This window comes from Sander lucioperca, chromosome 17, assembly GCF_008315115.2.
Source record: "Sander lucioperca isolate FBNREF2018 chromosome 17, SLUC_FBN_1.2, whole genome shotgun sequence".
Taxonomy (NCBI): Eukaryota; Metazoa; Chordata; class Actinopteri; order Perciformes; family Percidae; genus Sander; species Sander lucioperca.
Genome location: NC_050189.1, coordinates 21,640,480 through 21,656,605, shown reverse-complemented (window position 1 = coordinate 21,656,605; position 16,126 = coordinate 21,640,480). Strand labels below are relative to the sequence as shown.

Sequence of the window (16,126 nt, the reverse complement as noted above, 5' to 3'; positions counted from 1 at the left end):
GGAAACCACACACACACACACACACACACACACACACACACACACAACATATTATTGCAAGCAACAACCACTTTATTCACTGCTGGATCTGGATGTTAATAAATCTGTTGAACTAAAACTGAAGGTTGCAGCGACTCTCTTACCGGAGTACATATCCAGCTCGGGTAGCACCAGAGAATAACGTACAAGGACTTCACAATAACATTTCTGTTTTAATTCAAGGGAGTCTGGTGGAAAAATAAATGAAAATGCTCAAAACGAATCTATATTTTTTAATTTCTCCTTATACTTCTACATTATTTTAGTTATTAAAATGCTGTACATTATTTAATACTCAAGTAAAGTACAAGTACCTGGAGTTAAGTCCAGTACTTGAGTAAATGTCCTCAGTTCCAGTCCACCACTAACTGATTGATTAACTGAATGTGTATCTGTTGTTTCCCCTCCTGACCTCCGGGCGGCAGCGTTCTTTCATTTTAAACTTTTAATCTGAAAAACCCTGACTGGGAGGACACCGGAAGTCTGGTGTCTTCACTGTGGTGTGTGTCTGGCGGCGGGATAGCTGTGTAGTTTGTTATTAGTGAGTTTTAAGAAGACAGAGCTCCAGGTAAACCCGCACACACTCAGGTAAACACTTTAATAACTGCTCTTTTACACGGCAGTCACAGAGAAGAGAAGACAGCTGCGCATGCGTTAGCTTCCCATTCGGCTGCTTAATGCTAAGGAGCTGAGCAGAAGCTAGCTAGCTCTTTCATATGGCTCTTTGTGGTTTAGCTTCTTTAAAGCTAATATACTTGCTCTTACTACTTGTTGTCTGGAGTTTGCACCTCCAGGGTTGAAAGCACTTCATTGGAAGTCTCTTTGGATAAAAGCATCAGCTAAATGACATGTAATGTAATGTAATGTAGCAGGCTAGCTAGTAGTTGATATTCATGTTTTGTTGCATCGACCCTAACCCACCTGAACCGGGACCCCCGTTTGTTTTGGAGGGAAACGGTCCTTTGTTAGTTGTTCTCTCTCTCTCTCTCTCTCTCTCTCTCTCTCTCTCTCTCTCTCTCTCTCTCTCTCTCTCTCTCTACCAAAGAGAAAAAGATAGAAAGTATTAGTATGTGTGTGTCTGTCAGCTGCTCCATTGTTGACCTTCTTCTAAAATATTAGAAAGCCAAGCCGTTCTAAATGTAGTGGAGCTTCATTATTTCAAAACCAACAGAACGGAGCTGAACACAGACGATTATTACCGAGCTGTGGAGAGTCTCAGTAGCTTGGAACTTGTTAACCGGATCTATCTGATTATTGATCAGCTCCCAGCGGCTAATTCCCTCCATATAGTTGGTTTGGAAAGTGTGTGTGATTATGGTTACGGTAAACAGATGTTTAAAGTGAATGCTAATTGTGTTCATTTCAATATGCTGCCTATTCCAGTGTTAGGGGCGTAATATGTCATCCATACACACATACACGGTCTATGTTCACGGTCAGACACGGTTGGTCTCAATGAAATCCACCCAGAACTTGAACCATGACCTCACTTCCTGCTTACTACTGGAAAATAAAAGAAGTCAATAACTAGAATTCAGACTGTGGACTGAATATTTCCACTGTATTTAAAGCCATGTAAAAGGGTTTGCTCATAGACTGGATGTTAGCATGTGTACAGTCTATGTCCTCAGTCTTACCCTACAAATACACACATACACACACACACACACACACACACACACACTATATACTATATGAAAATTTGTGTCTGTGTTGTATCTTGTGTGTTTGTGTTGTATCTTTTGTGTGTGTGTTGTATCTTTTGTGTTTGTGTTGTATCTTGTGTGTGTTTGTGTTGAACCGTCTGGGCCACCGTAGCAGTGTGAGGGGAAACGGTCCAAGTTCTGTTTGTTAACCAGCGTTATGGTGGTGTTTGTTTTTCCCTTTAGATTTATTCCCAGTTTAATATAATGCTGTTTTCTCCAAACTCCTCTGAGTTGATGTTGGAGCTAGGAAGGAAATGGAACCGTTTCCCAGCCGCTGCTTTGAGTGTTCAGACTGTTGTTGTAGTTGTGTGTGGATGTGAGGAAAACCAGAGGAGACAGCAGCTCCTGAATATCTCTGCTGCTGTGATTAGTCCTGAACAGAATCCAGAGTGAGTCCAGCAGCCCCAGTGGAGCTCTGCTGGATTTCAGGACCAGAGAGGAATGGAGGAGGACAACCAGAACCAGGAGCAGCGGAGCAACGAGGTCCCCAGAAGACAAGCAGCAGACTGGGACTCTGATAGCAGCCATGTTCAGGACTCAACAACCACTCTAAAGTAACAGAGGGCTATTTCACCAAACCTACATAGTGGATTAGGCCGGGATTTCCCAGGTATCCTGGATGTATTAAAAGGAACCCCGACTAGTACGACATGTTGGCCTAATAAGATTAATGTGGGCGTCAGAGAAAGAGGTGGTACAAAAACACTCCAAATTTTTTGTTTTTTGTTAAAAAAATGCAGAAAATCTGTTCCCTCGTAGGCCGCCATGGTTATTTACGTCTCAATGCATTCTGGGCTGGTGACGTGAATAGGTTGTACCCTGACGTACCGGCTATTGACAGTACAGTAACAGCGAAATGAACACGTCTGCCGTTCAGCCTTTTCAGTTTGACCGTAGGCTTAAAGGACAAACCTAGGGGTTAATAACAGATGTGTTCCCACTCTGTCGTTCTCTGGGACATGTTTTCATGCTAATCCAATGAGTTTGGAGCTTCAACGAAGTAATAACCAAACATTGTAAACATGTGATGCAGTGTCACACCACTCATGACCTGGGAATGCTCACTTAATCAGCAATGGTGAAGTCTTTCTCATGATACAAGCATGTCTGCTCTCTCTGCTGTAAGTCTATTTCTCTTTTCATCCCCAATGTTGGACACTGTGCTGAACACTCTCTCTCTTTCTACACTAGTGCAGGGGGGCACACAGGTATTTTGTGGCAGTGGCATCAAGACAAGGTGATCGGTCTTTGTTGACCCCCCAGTACTGGTAGGGGTTGTCTGAGGCAGCGATGGTTTTCTCTGTAAGATATCCACGCAGTTGGACTGCAGGACTCGAGCTGCTTGCTGCACCGGGATCTTCACACTCCTCCACAATTTGGTCAAAGTCTTGCATGAAGCTGCTCTTACTTGGTGCTGCTGCTGCTTCCACCAGAGGGGCCTTTTCTTGTGGCTCTGCAGCCTCTGATGCTCCAGCTGGGCTGCTCCTCAACTCTTCCTCTAATTAATTAGTTTACAATCTTACCTGTCTTTATATCTCGGCTCCAGCAGGGTGGGGGGTTCATCTTCCACAGTGTCAAAGCGTTTGTTGACAGCTTGAAGCAGGTTGTTTTTCATTGTTTTGATGCCAGTATCTGCATCGCCTTCTTTAGCCAGGATGCGTTTGAGGACGGTGACAGCTGAAATGACGTCGGCGGTGGAGGCAGTCAATGAGCTAACTTTCCTTGTTAGCTCTTCAAATGGTGCTAGAACAATGCTCATTCTTTCTAGCAAAGCCCACTGGTTAGTGGTCAGCAATGTAAGCTCAGAGGACTCTCTTCTGTTCCAGAAGACTCTGTATCATCAAGCAGGTACTATTCCACCTTGTGTTGACGTCTTGCTGCAGGCGTTTAGGTTGCATTTGCATCTGGATATCTTGCAGCCGTGAATATGCAAGTAGAGAACGTTTAAAATGTCCCACAATTAGTCTACCGATTGCAATGGCGTCGCTCACACTCCGTTGTGACAGTAGTCCCTCATTGACTACAAGCTGCAATGTGTGAGCAAAGCAGCCTAAGCTCCACACCCCCATGTTGTCCATGGCCTTTTTCACGTTACTTGCATTGTCCCTGAGTATGACATGCACTTTATTCAAAGGAATGTGCCACTGGTCAAGCATCTCCTTAACCGCAGCCGAAGTGGTATCACTGGTGTGTAAACCATGGAGGTTTTTAGCTTGGAGCATTGCACCATGTGGTGTACAACTCGTGTCCAACCAGTGGACAGTTCAACTTAAAAGTGACATTGGACACCAAGCAGAGCTCCATATATCTGTAGTGAAGCTCAATGCCTTTTATATCTTTAAGTCTCTTGAGATGTGTTTGCACATTGTTTTGTACAGTTCTGCCAGTGCGGTCTCTGAAAAATACTTGCGTGATGGAAGAGAGTACCTTGGCTCCAAGTATTCCAGTAGGCGACGGAAGCCCTCATCTTCAACAGCTGACATTGGTTGAGCATCTGCATTGATGAGCAACAATGAATTCTAAAACTAGGAGCATTGTAGCTCCTAACTAAACATTTTAGGGGCACAGGAAGAAAATTTAGGGGCGCACAACTTAAATCAACCTGCACTGCAATTTTTCACACTTCACCCATGTTAACTGTTTTACTGATAAATGCTCTGGTAATAAATACAGAAACTACAATGTGCTGTTTTATTTTAGTTCACAGTCACATTTAAATTGAATGGATCTTAACAAATGCACATTCAGAAATGTAAACAAAGTATTATTATTGTCAGTGTACTGTATTATTGCCTCATGCAGGCTCTCTCTCTACTCTCTGTCTCTTTTTTTGTTTACACTGAAATAATCATATCTAAGGTGTTTAAACTTCCATGGAACAGGGAGTATCTAGGCTAACTAAGTATCTATCACCCAGTGTGGGAAATATTGAGTAATGAGGGAGCCAAAGAGAGAGGAGCTCACAACACTCACACAAGCACTATTTGTTTTTACGAGGTAAAAGTTCTATATTTAGCATCCTATGTGTATTTTGTTTTCATAGAAGCGGTCTCCGCTGTCTGCTGTCACATTTCTACCTCTCTCACCCAAGTGAGGGAGCAGTACAGCAGCGTGTGGCAAATTTCGGAGCTGACGTTTAAAAATGCAAATAAATCAGTGAATGCACTACAGCACTGCCGAGGTCTATCAACACAGCTCCTCCGACCGGAAATGCACGCAAGCCAGGTTGAGACGTAAACAAAGAGAGGGAAAGAGAGGAGGCTAACTCCTAATAGGCTATTACTACGCAGCATTTTCTCCGCCAATGTACGTCTCAATGTCTTTACCAAACAAATGGATGATCTTCGGCTGCGGATCACCTCTCGTAAATGTATTATGGATGACAACAGCATGATTGTCACGTAAACATGGTAACAACAGCATGTGCAGACGATGAGTGTGACGCCGCAACCGGCAGTGGCGTTGGTTTTTCATTTATTAACATGTCACGGCATACTCTATGCTTGAGGCTAAGATTTGCAAAGTGCCTGCACTGTCAGCAAACTTTGTGATCCCCGCAGTTCTGGGGAAGTGACTGCAACATTCGTAGTTCATGGAGTTGGTCTCCTTACAGTACCTCAACCAGCTGAATTCTTGCAGCCAGTCATGAAAATGGTGGGTTCGGGCCGTTCGCCACACAAACCTCTGACTCTGAATCATCATCCGACTGCGACACTGTAGACTCTGGCACTAGCACAATAGCCGCAGGTCGGAAGATCGAGTCAATAGTTCACTTGTGATATCTTTCTCCTTCCCTCAGACGTCTACGGGTGCTCGATTATCTCTAGGACCCTCCCCCTCCACACATTAGCCACTTACAGTGGCCATTCCCTATCCTTCTCACACTCATTGGCCTGCCACAGATTTCAGATTCATTGACGTGCCCCTTCTACGTTTAACGTGTAAAAAGAAAAGTGAGCTATTTAAATTAGCTGCATACATGGCTAAACGTCATTAGCTCTTACCAGTGTATCACCCTGTGTAACATTACTTCGTCCGCAGCAATCCTGCCACAATCGCTCCCAAAATATCCCAGTTAGATATAAAATGACGTAACGTTAAACATTTTTTTTGTAAATCTTTACAATTATTCTATGAAAGAACCAACCAGGCCTGACTTGTTGCACCATCAAAACGTTTTTCTAAACTTTCCATTTTCAGCGTGTAGCTCGCTAGCTCAAAGTTTGTTGTTGTTTCCTGAAACAAACTGAGTTTTGCAGGCGAGGAACATCTGGTAATTTTCTGGTAAATGAACTGTCGTTGATTGAGGCTACTGTTCATGTAGCTTGTAGCTCCAGTTAATGACTTTTGTGGCTTACATTTTAGTAGTTATTTCAGTTTTAATGCAGGAGATACTTCACACTCTGAAGTCCTATGGATTGGTCACCTCATCAGCCCTTGCATTTTCTCCATTCAAACAGAACATTTTAATATAGTAAACATGGTCAACTATAATTCACTCCCACCTCCCATTAGTTCTTCTAACCCTTGTATCATTATCTCTGCATGTTTCCCCCTTGGGTCTACCAAAGGAGCCCTCAGCAAACGTCAAGCTGGCGACCGGAGCAGGAAAGAAGGGCAAGAAGGCCGAGGAGGAGGAGCAGCCTGCAGCAGTGAAGGAGGAGGAGGAGGAAGAGGAAGAGGAGGAGTATGTGGTGGAGAAGGTTTTGGACCGCAGAGTGGTGAAGGGAAGAGTAGAGTTTCTGCTGAAATGGAAGGGGTTCTCAGAGTAAGTATGAGTCTATAATATTAATACTTGGTGTTCTGATATATATATATATATATATATATATATATATATATATATATATATATATATATATATATATATATATATATATATATATATATATATATAAATAATCTTACAAAATGGCAATAGAAAAAAGGAATAATATAAATTAGCAATTAGTGTGAGAATGTATTGCCTAAAAACAAAGCCTGAGGAGATTATCTTCTGTCTGCACTCACCTTTCCAGTGAGGAGAACACATGGGAGCCACAAGACAACCTGGACTGCCCCGACCTTATCATCGAGTACATGCAGAAACACAAGGAGAAGGAGGAGAAAAAGAAGGAGGGCAAGAGGAAAGTTGTCAGTGAGGTCTCGGGAGACTCAGAGGAGCGAGGGAGCAAGAGGAAGAAGGAGGAGGTGAGTGAAGGAAAGAGGTTACTCCAGACTGAAGAGTCCCAGAAATCTATCTATCTATCTATCTATCTATCTATCGTTGGGCGAACAGTGCGAGGCCCCTACCTTTCCTCTTGCCACTTAGCTTGTGGTCCCGGTCCACTCTGACGATAGTGAAGCCGGGTAACTCCATGTTAGCAACGTTCTTCACTAGGCCACCTAGCTCATCCGTCTTGTTGGTCAGGGAGTTTATATTTCCCATCACACATGAAGGAATAGACGGCTTAAACCTCCACCTCTTCCTTAGTAGCCTAGCCTTCACGCTAGCTCTGGCTCTGCATTCGCGGTAGTTACGCCTCAATTACTCTGGGATGGGGTGCACAATGCGTATCCCTTTGTCCTTAGTCCGAACAGTTGTTCTCTTGAATAAACAAGGTTTTTATTGCTGTGGTCCAGTTTAATCGTAGCCACATCCATAGGATAGAAGATATATACGCAAGGCATGTAAATGATTTTAAAGAAAATAGAAGAGAAAAAAGTTAAAAGGACAAAATCAAGCACGTAACGGATGAGTTACAGAGAAGGCTGATAAAGTTTTGAATAAAGTCAGTGATGAAGATAATATATAAAGTCCTATACACGTGTTTCTATAATGAAGTCAGTGATGAAGATAATATATAAAGTCTTATACACGTGTTTCTATAATGAAGTCAGTGATGAAGATAATATATAAAGTCCTATACACGTGTTTCTGTAATGAAGTCAGTGATGAAGATAATATATAAAGTCCTACACATGTTTCTATAATGGTTCTAACAACGACAGACTGGTCAGAGACCAATACATCTTTTTAGAGGATTGATTTCTTTTTGTATTCTTTGACAATAAAGGATCATGTACAGTATATTACTTTTCCATGTGCATTGTATTTGGCATTCTTAGCACACAGTGTTGTTCTGTCCAGTAAACTGGGACTATAATTTGAGAGGATTGTACAATTATAAAACCTATCCTAATTGTACAATCCTCCTTAGTTCTAGTCTTAGTTCACTGGACCAGATTGATACTGATTGATACACTGTTACAGTCATGTTTGCAGTGTGCATTGAGTTCATCACTTAATTATCTTTATAGTTTCTAGATTTCAGAGTCCAATTTCTTCAATGTCTTTCTTTTCTATGTCCATATATACGAGGAAGCAAAGCATATAATATGTAGAGAAGGAAACTCGGCCTCTGTAAAAACAAAACTAAAGTGGCAGATAATAGAGGGCCGACTGAATGCTAGTCTAAAAATATACATTTATGAACTACTGCTCTTAACTGAAACCATTGAAGGAGTCAATTGTCATTTGCACAAACAAACAGCTGTAGACTTAGCCTTAAAAGCTAGCAGTGGGAGTTAATATGTTACTTAGGAAATGTATATTTTAGCCCATACGAGAGAGAGGGAGAGACAGAGTGAGAGAGAGGTATGTATATTCTAGCATTGTAGATAAGTGGTTGTAATTGATCTTCATGGTAAATTTCCTGAGTAACATTATCTTCTGCTCACTTTTAAGGCAAAGAGTAGGCTACAACTGTTAATTTGTGCAAATGATTAGTAGCCTAACTCCTTGAATGGTATGATTATGATGGTTTCAGAGCAGTGGTCAGTAAATGTATATTTTTAGGCTGCTTACACATTCAGGCGGTCTGAGATCGTCTGCCACGCTTTCTCTTGCTGTTTCATTACAGCGTTACAGTTGTTTTATTACAACTTGCCTGAAAAATGTAGAATATTTCAGAAATTATAAAAGCTATGAAGAGTACATTTGCTTCAATAATAACATGTCTGCAACTGGCACACATTTTCCTTCATTTTGTCATACATTTTTGATGAAGAGTTAAAATTGTGAGCAAGAGCAACTCCAGGGTTTAAATAAGGTTGTTCACTAACTCTCTCTATCTCTGTTTGTCTGTTGCTATAGAAACGGAGAGGAGGAAAGGGACCCAAATGTCACCACTGTCAACACTGTGACAAGTCCTTCACATCATCAAAATATTTAAAGATTCATCAAAGAGTTCACACTGGAGAGAATCTACACAGCTGTGATCAATGTGGGGCAGCTTTCACACGACAGAGCACCCTAAAAAGACATCAACGCATTCACACTGGAGAGAAGCCGTACAGCTGTGATCAATGTGGTAAAAAATTTTCTCAGCGTGGTAGCCTAGAAATCCACCGACGTGTTCACACTGGAGAGAAGCCGTACTGGTGTGATTTATGTGGTAAAACCTTTTCTAGTAATGGTAGCCTAGAAATCCACGAGTGTTCACTGGAGAAAGCGTATGGTGAACATGTGGGGAAACATTTTCTGTGAGGGGTAGCCTTAAAAATCACCAGCGCATTCACACTGGAGAGAGGCCGTACTGGTGTGAACAATGTGGGAAAATGTTTTCTCATAGTAGTAACCTTAAAAGACACCACCAGCTCATTCATACTGCCTCGTAGTGAACATGTTTCAGAGCCAAGCTATTTCCTCCTGCCTCCTCCTCCTCATGCCCTGATAGCTGTGTTGTTATATTCTGATCTTCTCTCCACATTGAAGGCTGACCAGCAGTAACTTTATCTTCTGAACAGCATGGATGTTATCCTGGCTATGACTACATATTACACTCCCTCCCTTTGAAGGGATTCATTTCACTCAAAATTAGCTTTTTTTCCTCAATATGTTGAGTTCAGGGTTCAACTGCTAGCGCTATTTAACTAATGCTGCAACGAAGGAGTATTTGTTCTTAATTAAAAAAATCCCCTCACTGTTTACTAAGGTGATGTCAAATTGCTGAAATATTTAGTTTATTGTCCTTTAAGACGGTGAAAAGAAGCAAATCTTCATAACTAGAAAGCTTTAATCAGAACATGTCTGCTGCTGCTGCTTAATAAATGACTTGAACAGTTAATAGGCTCGTTTGAGATGAGCCAGATCTGCGCAGAATCAATCACCGGCGATCGCCGCACAATGCATGCCGGTTTGTGTCCGACTTGATCCGACTTGCTCTGATGTCATGCACATGTGGGCAACAATAACCTCACGAGATCAAGGTGGCCGCAGTTTTTAGAGCCAGGCACCGCATAATCGACTCAACATGATGACGGTTTATATAAACTTTTTATTGATTTTGATTTGGAGGGATTTTAACTGCTATTTGTCTGATTTAAAGGCTTATTCTGTACAGAACACATGTTGTGTGGCTGATAAATTATGTTTAAAAGTCAGAGAGACAAAATCTGTTCAGATTACGGATCATCTACAGTGTGTTGTTAATTAAAATCAGCAACAGATCGCATGTAGAGCATTTTAACAGCTACTCTGTCATAATTAAAATAACTGGAGACTGTGTACAAGCTGATATATGGGTCTGATAACATTTTATTAAATCGGAATCGGACCACAGTGTTTCTGTCACTTCCTGTTCAGTCTGAAGGCTGCTGGAATCAGCTGGAAACTGTCCGACTTGACAGCGGATTTTTGTCCCCGCCCCCGGCTGCTGCCGCCTGCTCTCGTCCACCTTACAGGTTCATCTCCAACGAGCCCCACTGTGTTTAAACTGCGTCTGTGCCGCCGCCATCTTGAGACAGACAGCTGATCTTAAAGACTCAGAAAAAGATTTTTGTACTGCTTTTGGATGTTCATGTGAAAGAAATGATAAACTAAGCAACATGGAATAACATTTCACAGATGGAAAAGATGTTTTACAATATTTAACTATTACGAAAGCATTTAATTTAATATCACAAAAGGTAACATTAATCCTTCATTTAAGCTAACAATAAGTTAAGTGACTGTCTTGATACTGAATGCTAATGCTAGCTTGTGTCAGGTAAAGTATTTGTTATTTCAGTAATTAGTAATACCTCAGCTGAGTGTGTTACTGAACAGTTTCTTTAATTGTGTATAGACCAGCTGGTTGTATTTGGGGGGAGGTTTGCAAGCTTTTGACTAATTCTGGCATTTGTAACCCATGTATAAACATTTGTTTTATTAATTTGCTGTTTCCTCTTCTTAAATAAACTGAATAGAATTGAACTTTCACATTAAGTTTCTTACGTTTTTTTACAGGTGTATTCTTCTTTATGACGCTCTTATGACTCCATATCATTCTTCAGTTTATCACAAACATTCAACATCAGCACACATCTGGAGATACATGGTTTTTATTAGACAGGAAGGGAAAAATCACTTATGGAAAAAAAGATCTCAGTATCAGTTTATTATAACTGTATGTCTCACATTTGAAATCCTGCAGAAAATCCCTGTGAATGCTGAAAAGCTAAATTGCTAAAGCTGAACTAGATTGCTGGCTTTAATCCGTAAGAAGAAGGTAAAGCAGTGAGAAAAGTTGGAATGATTTAAATTAGTAAAAATGTTAAATAACAGCAAGAATGTATTATTCAAAAGTGGAATATTTTAGGGTTCTCTGAAAAGCTGTCACTACATTGAATTGCAGGTTTCAATGTGTAAGAAGAAGGTGAGGTTGTAGGAAAATGTGCAGAAGTGGAAACAGTTCTAATTGATATGAATGTCTTTAAAAGATTAATAATACTAACATCGTATGAATTTTTGTGTAAAAGCCAATGCTAAAGTGATTTGCAGGCTTTAATTTGAATGAATTCAATATTTTTAAAAAGTACAAATAGAATTTACAAGTTGTAAAAAGATTCTTAATGAATAAAAGATGCGGAACATTTTAAGGTTTGAAGGCAGGTAGATAGAAAGGCAGACAGACAAGATATCATGAAGCTGAATACAACTGTAATAGCTAAATGTCTTGTGAACAGTTTAAAGTTTGAATGTCTGTAGTTAAAATGATGTGGGAGGAGAAGCATTGAAGTCATAGTATAGCATGTCGGAAAAAGTCATAGTATAGAATGTCGAAAATTTTGAAATAAAGTCCTAGTATAGTATGTAGTAGCATGTTGAAAAAACTGTTGAAAACACCAAGATTGTTTATATTTTTTTACTTTTTCATTTCAAGAATTCATGGTAAGAAAATGTGTTTCATAGTTTATTAAACAGATGTTTTCATTTGTCTTCAGGGTCACATCAACCACATCCTGGGCCTCTGACAGCCGGCCAATCACAGTCCTCTCCTGCAGGACGACATCATCATGACCTTGCCGCTGAAAGGACCAATCAGATGGTTTTAATACTCCTGCTGATCAATCTAGTTCTCAGATGTCCACGCGTCCTTTAACACACCATCGGTTTTCTATCAGCTAGCCAATGCTACCACTAAAGGGCTCTTACACTGTTTTTAATGTTGTCTCCTCTACACACTCAGAGTTAAGCTGGATTTATTTATGTTGACAACATTGAATAATGAATCATTAGATTGTTTCCAGAAACAAAATGTTGGTTCTTAAAAATCTAAAGTACGTCAGATGGTTTGTTTTTTGTCTAAAAGGGACTAAAGTTAAAAACCAGTTGAAATGAGTTTTTAATGATGTTTAAGAGAGTTTGATTAAGGGTCTGAAATCTACCTATTAGTAGATGTATATGTCTTCTATTAATGGAATGAATTCTGATGATTAAACTGTTTGAGATGTTGATCCATTCAGATGGTTGTTAGTTCTCTAAAAGGGACTGAGTTTCTACAACCAGTCATGTGGAAAAGGCTTTGTTGATTGGTTCTGAAATCTTCCTGTTTGAAGATTAATATTTTTATATTTCTGACTGAATGTACTGCAGAGCTCTATTTTTGATGACATCAATACCTGCTTCGGTGCTGACCAACCAGAGTGCAGCATTTGTACCGCACACTGATTTAAAAAAAACATTTGAGTGAATTTTTGACTCGTGGTGTTTCAAAAACTTTATTAAATAAACAGTTTGTAAGAATAATAAATGTGTCCAGAAGCCCCGCCCTCCTCCGCTGTCTGTCACTCCGTCAGCTGATTGGCTCTCTTGGCTGCGGGAGCTTCACCTGTTCAGGTAGAAACACAGAAGCACAGCTGGAACATTTATCACTCATTAACCAGCTGCTGTTCTGTCTCAAGGGATGGAGGCGGGGCTTACAGTCTGCAGGCGGCCAATGGCTGCAGCTCTTCACCGTGTAGATGATCCCGCTCGCCGTCTTCCTGGTTTCGGACAACAACAAACACCACACAATCAAATATGTTTCAGAAACAAATTCATTTTCTATCGTCCAGCTTTATTCCCAATAACAGGATTTACCTGCGTGTAGAACAACGGATCCACAGGTGGAGGAAACGAGTACTGTAGTACTGTAGTTTTTGTTGAAAACTACAGTTTGTGTCTGAACCAATAGGAAGGATACAGGTTGGTGATGTCATAGGGCCCTCTGAGCTCCAGAGGCTGAGGACACTCAGACATTATTATATTATTATATTATTATTTATGACTTCAGACTGAACATGCTGCATATATCATCACCAACCTTCTCCGCGGCGCTGGACAGGATCACACTCTGAAACACACATACGTGATATGTACACATAAACATATAGAGACTATTAGTAATATAAACACGTTACTATACTATAACTTTTTTCGACATACTATACTATGACTTTTTCCAAAATGTTTGACAAACTATACTATGACTATTTAGGAGAGGACTGTGATTGGCCGGCTGTCAGAGGCCCAGGATGTGGTTGATGTGACCCTGAAGACAAATGAAAACATCTGTTTAATAAACTATGAAACACATTTTCTTACCATGAATTCTTGAAATGATAAAGTAAAAAAATATGAACCACCTTGGTGTTTAAACTATTTTTTTGAGACGAGCCAGCCTACAGAGAGGAGGTCCTGAACTTGGCAGCCTGGTGTTCAGAGAACAACCTGGCTCTGAACACCAAGAAAACAAAGGAGATCATTGTGGACTTCAGGAGGAACAGCACCGACCTAGCCCCCCTGTACATCAACGGAGAGTGTGTGGAGAGGGTCCACACCTTCTGGTTTCTCAGCGTCCTTATCTCCGCTGACATCTCCTGGACAGACAACATCACAGAGGTCATCAAGAAGGATCAACAGCAGCTACACTTCCTGAGAGTCCTCAGGAAGCAGGATCTGGACTCCAACCTGCTGCTGACCTTCTACCACTCGTCCATGGAGAGCCTGCTGACGTACTGTATCACAGTATGGTACGGTAGCTGCACCGTGGCAGACAGGGAGACGCTCCAGAGAGTAGTTAAGGCAGCTCAGAAGATCAGTGGCTGCCCTCTCCCCTCCCTGACAGACATCTACACCTCCCGCTGCCTCAGTAGAGCAGAAAACATCACCAAGGACAGCTCCCACCCTGCTCTGATCTGTTAGACCTGTCGCCCTCAGGGAGGAGCTACAGCTGCATCAGAACAAGGACTACCAGATTCAGCAACAGTTTCTTCTCAAAAGACATAACCACTTAGAACTCACACATGCACTGACTTCACTTCACAGTCTTACCCCCAACCCCCGGACTTTCTTATACCCTCCTACTGTGCAATATTTAATTTAATACTTTTGTAATACTGATAATTCTGTGCAACATCATTATTTCACACTGTGTATCTCACTGTATACAAACCATATTTATCTTTCTATTTTTATATATGTATATAGCATCTCAGAACTGTGCACCTTACCCCCCTTTTTTCTTTTGCACTACTTATTTTATTCCATGTTGTTATATTTGGCATTGGAAGAGGAGCCGCTTCAATCTCGTTGTACATGTGTATAATGACAATAAAAGGCATTCTAGTCTATGACTTTTTATGACTTTATTCAACTTACAATTCTATGACTTTTTTTGGACATTGTAGTGACATTTCTTTCAAAACTTTTGACATACTACACTATGACTTTTTTCGACATGCTATACTATGACTCGAATGCTTCTTCTTTTTCAGTATGTTATAGACTTTTTAGCATTTTTTTCTGACATGCTATACTATGACCTTTTTCAACATACTATACTATGACTTTTTTCCGATATCCTATACGATGACTTGAATGCTTCTCCTCCCACATCATTATAACTTCAGACATCATTCAAACTTTAAACTGTTCACAAAACATTTAGCTATTACAGTTGTATTCAGCTTCATGATATCTTGTCTGTCTGTCTGCCTTTCTATCTACCTGCCTTCAAACCTTAAAATGTTCCTCTTCTTTTATTCATTAAGAATCTTTTTACAACTTGTAATTTCTATTTGTACTTTTTGAAAATATTGAATAGCTATTCATTCAAATTAAAGCCGGCACATCAGTTTAGCATTGACTTTTACACAAAAATTCATACAATGTTAACATTATTCATCTTTTTAAAGACATTCATATTAATTAGAACCATTTCCACTTTTGCACATTTTCCTACAACTTCATAGCCTGACAAGCCAGACCCACATCCAGATGTTGGGTCTGGGAACTCACCATTGATGGAGCTCAATCCGAGGGGCGGGATAAACAGTTGTCTTTTAAATTCCCTCTGCATGCAATAGGATAGTGCAACGACCAGGCAGAGCAACGAAGAACGTAGCGAAGCTAGTTGATAGATTAAACTTTTGCCATATCCGGTCGGTAAAACTCTGAACACATCTTCCTTTTTTAAGAATGACGTCAGTGCCGTTCTTTGTTCTTTTCTCAAAGAAAAGCTGAACTCCAAGTCTTCCAGAAGGCCGCTGTTTCCCAGCAGCAGCAGCCATAAGCCCGCCCACCGACTCTATACACGATGTGATTGGCCTGACCAAAAATTGTTTTTTTTGGTGCCTAGACCAGGGGTCATCAACTACATTTTTCCAAGGGCCAGAATTTTTCTAAGCAGACACTCTGGGGGCCGGACTTTCAAATAATGAAAATAAAATGTATTTATACCTAATATGCCTATTCTGGTTCGAAATTTTCACTTTCTTACTGAATTAATGCTATTTTTTTTTTTTTTTACATGTATTAGTGTGAGCAAACTCCTAAAAAAACATGGAAACTCCATAATGATAACTGGCTCTTTAACTAGAAAATGATCTCAGACTAGGAGGCAGTTCACTGAGGAGTGATGGTTAAAGTCTGTGATTATTGAAACATGGTTGTAGTATGCAGCGTCCTGATTGGTGGAAAATGCTTGCAGAAAGAAATGCCTGTTGTCAGGTAAAAATGTCACTGTCAAAGAGGCTGAAGCGAAAAGTTGACGTGGAAAAAGCCAAAAGCTCAGCTTTAATGATGAATGACTCGTCAT

The 16,126-nt window shown here is 40.5% G+C and overlaps 1 protein-coding gene and 2 long non-coding RNA genes across 3 annotated transcripts in view; all 3 read left to right on the top strand.

The window, feature by feature from the left end:
- The window catches only part of LOC116067119 (zinc finger protein 664-like), a 66,662-nt gene extending 56,934 nt beyond the window's left edge, over positions 1-9,728 (top strand). Inside the window, exon 6 of the mRNA XM_035993898.1 lies at positions 9,482-9,728. The gene's annotated coding sequence lies outside the window, so the exon portion shown is untranslated. The remainder of the gene's footprint in view (positions 1-9,481) is intronic.
- Positions 541-2,215, top strand: LOC118493572. Its single transcript, XR_004895515.1, has 2 exons — positions 541-607; positions 2,127-2,215. It is a non-coding gene; the product is annotated as an uncharacterized LOC118493572 (long non-coding RNA).
- On the top strand, positions 6,437-8,984 carry LOC118493593. Its single transcript, XR_004895538.1, has 3 exons — positions 6,437-6,513; positions 6,764-6,935; positions 8,881-8,984. It is a non-coding gene; the product is annotated as an uncharacterized LOC118493593 (long non-coding RNA).
- Positions 9,729-16,126: the final 6,398 nt, after the last annotated feature.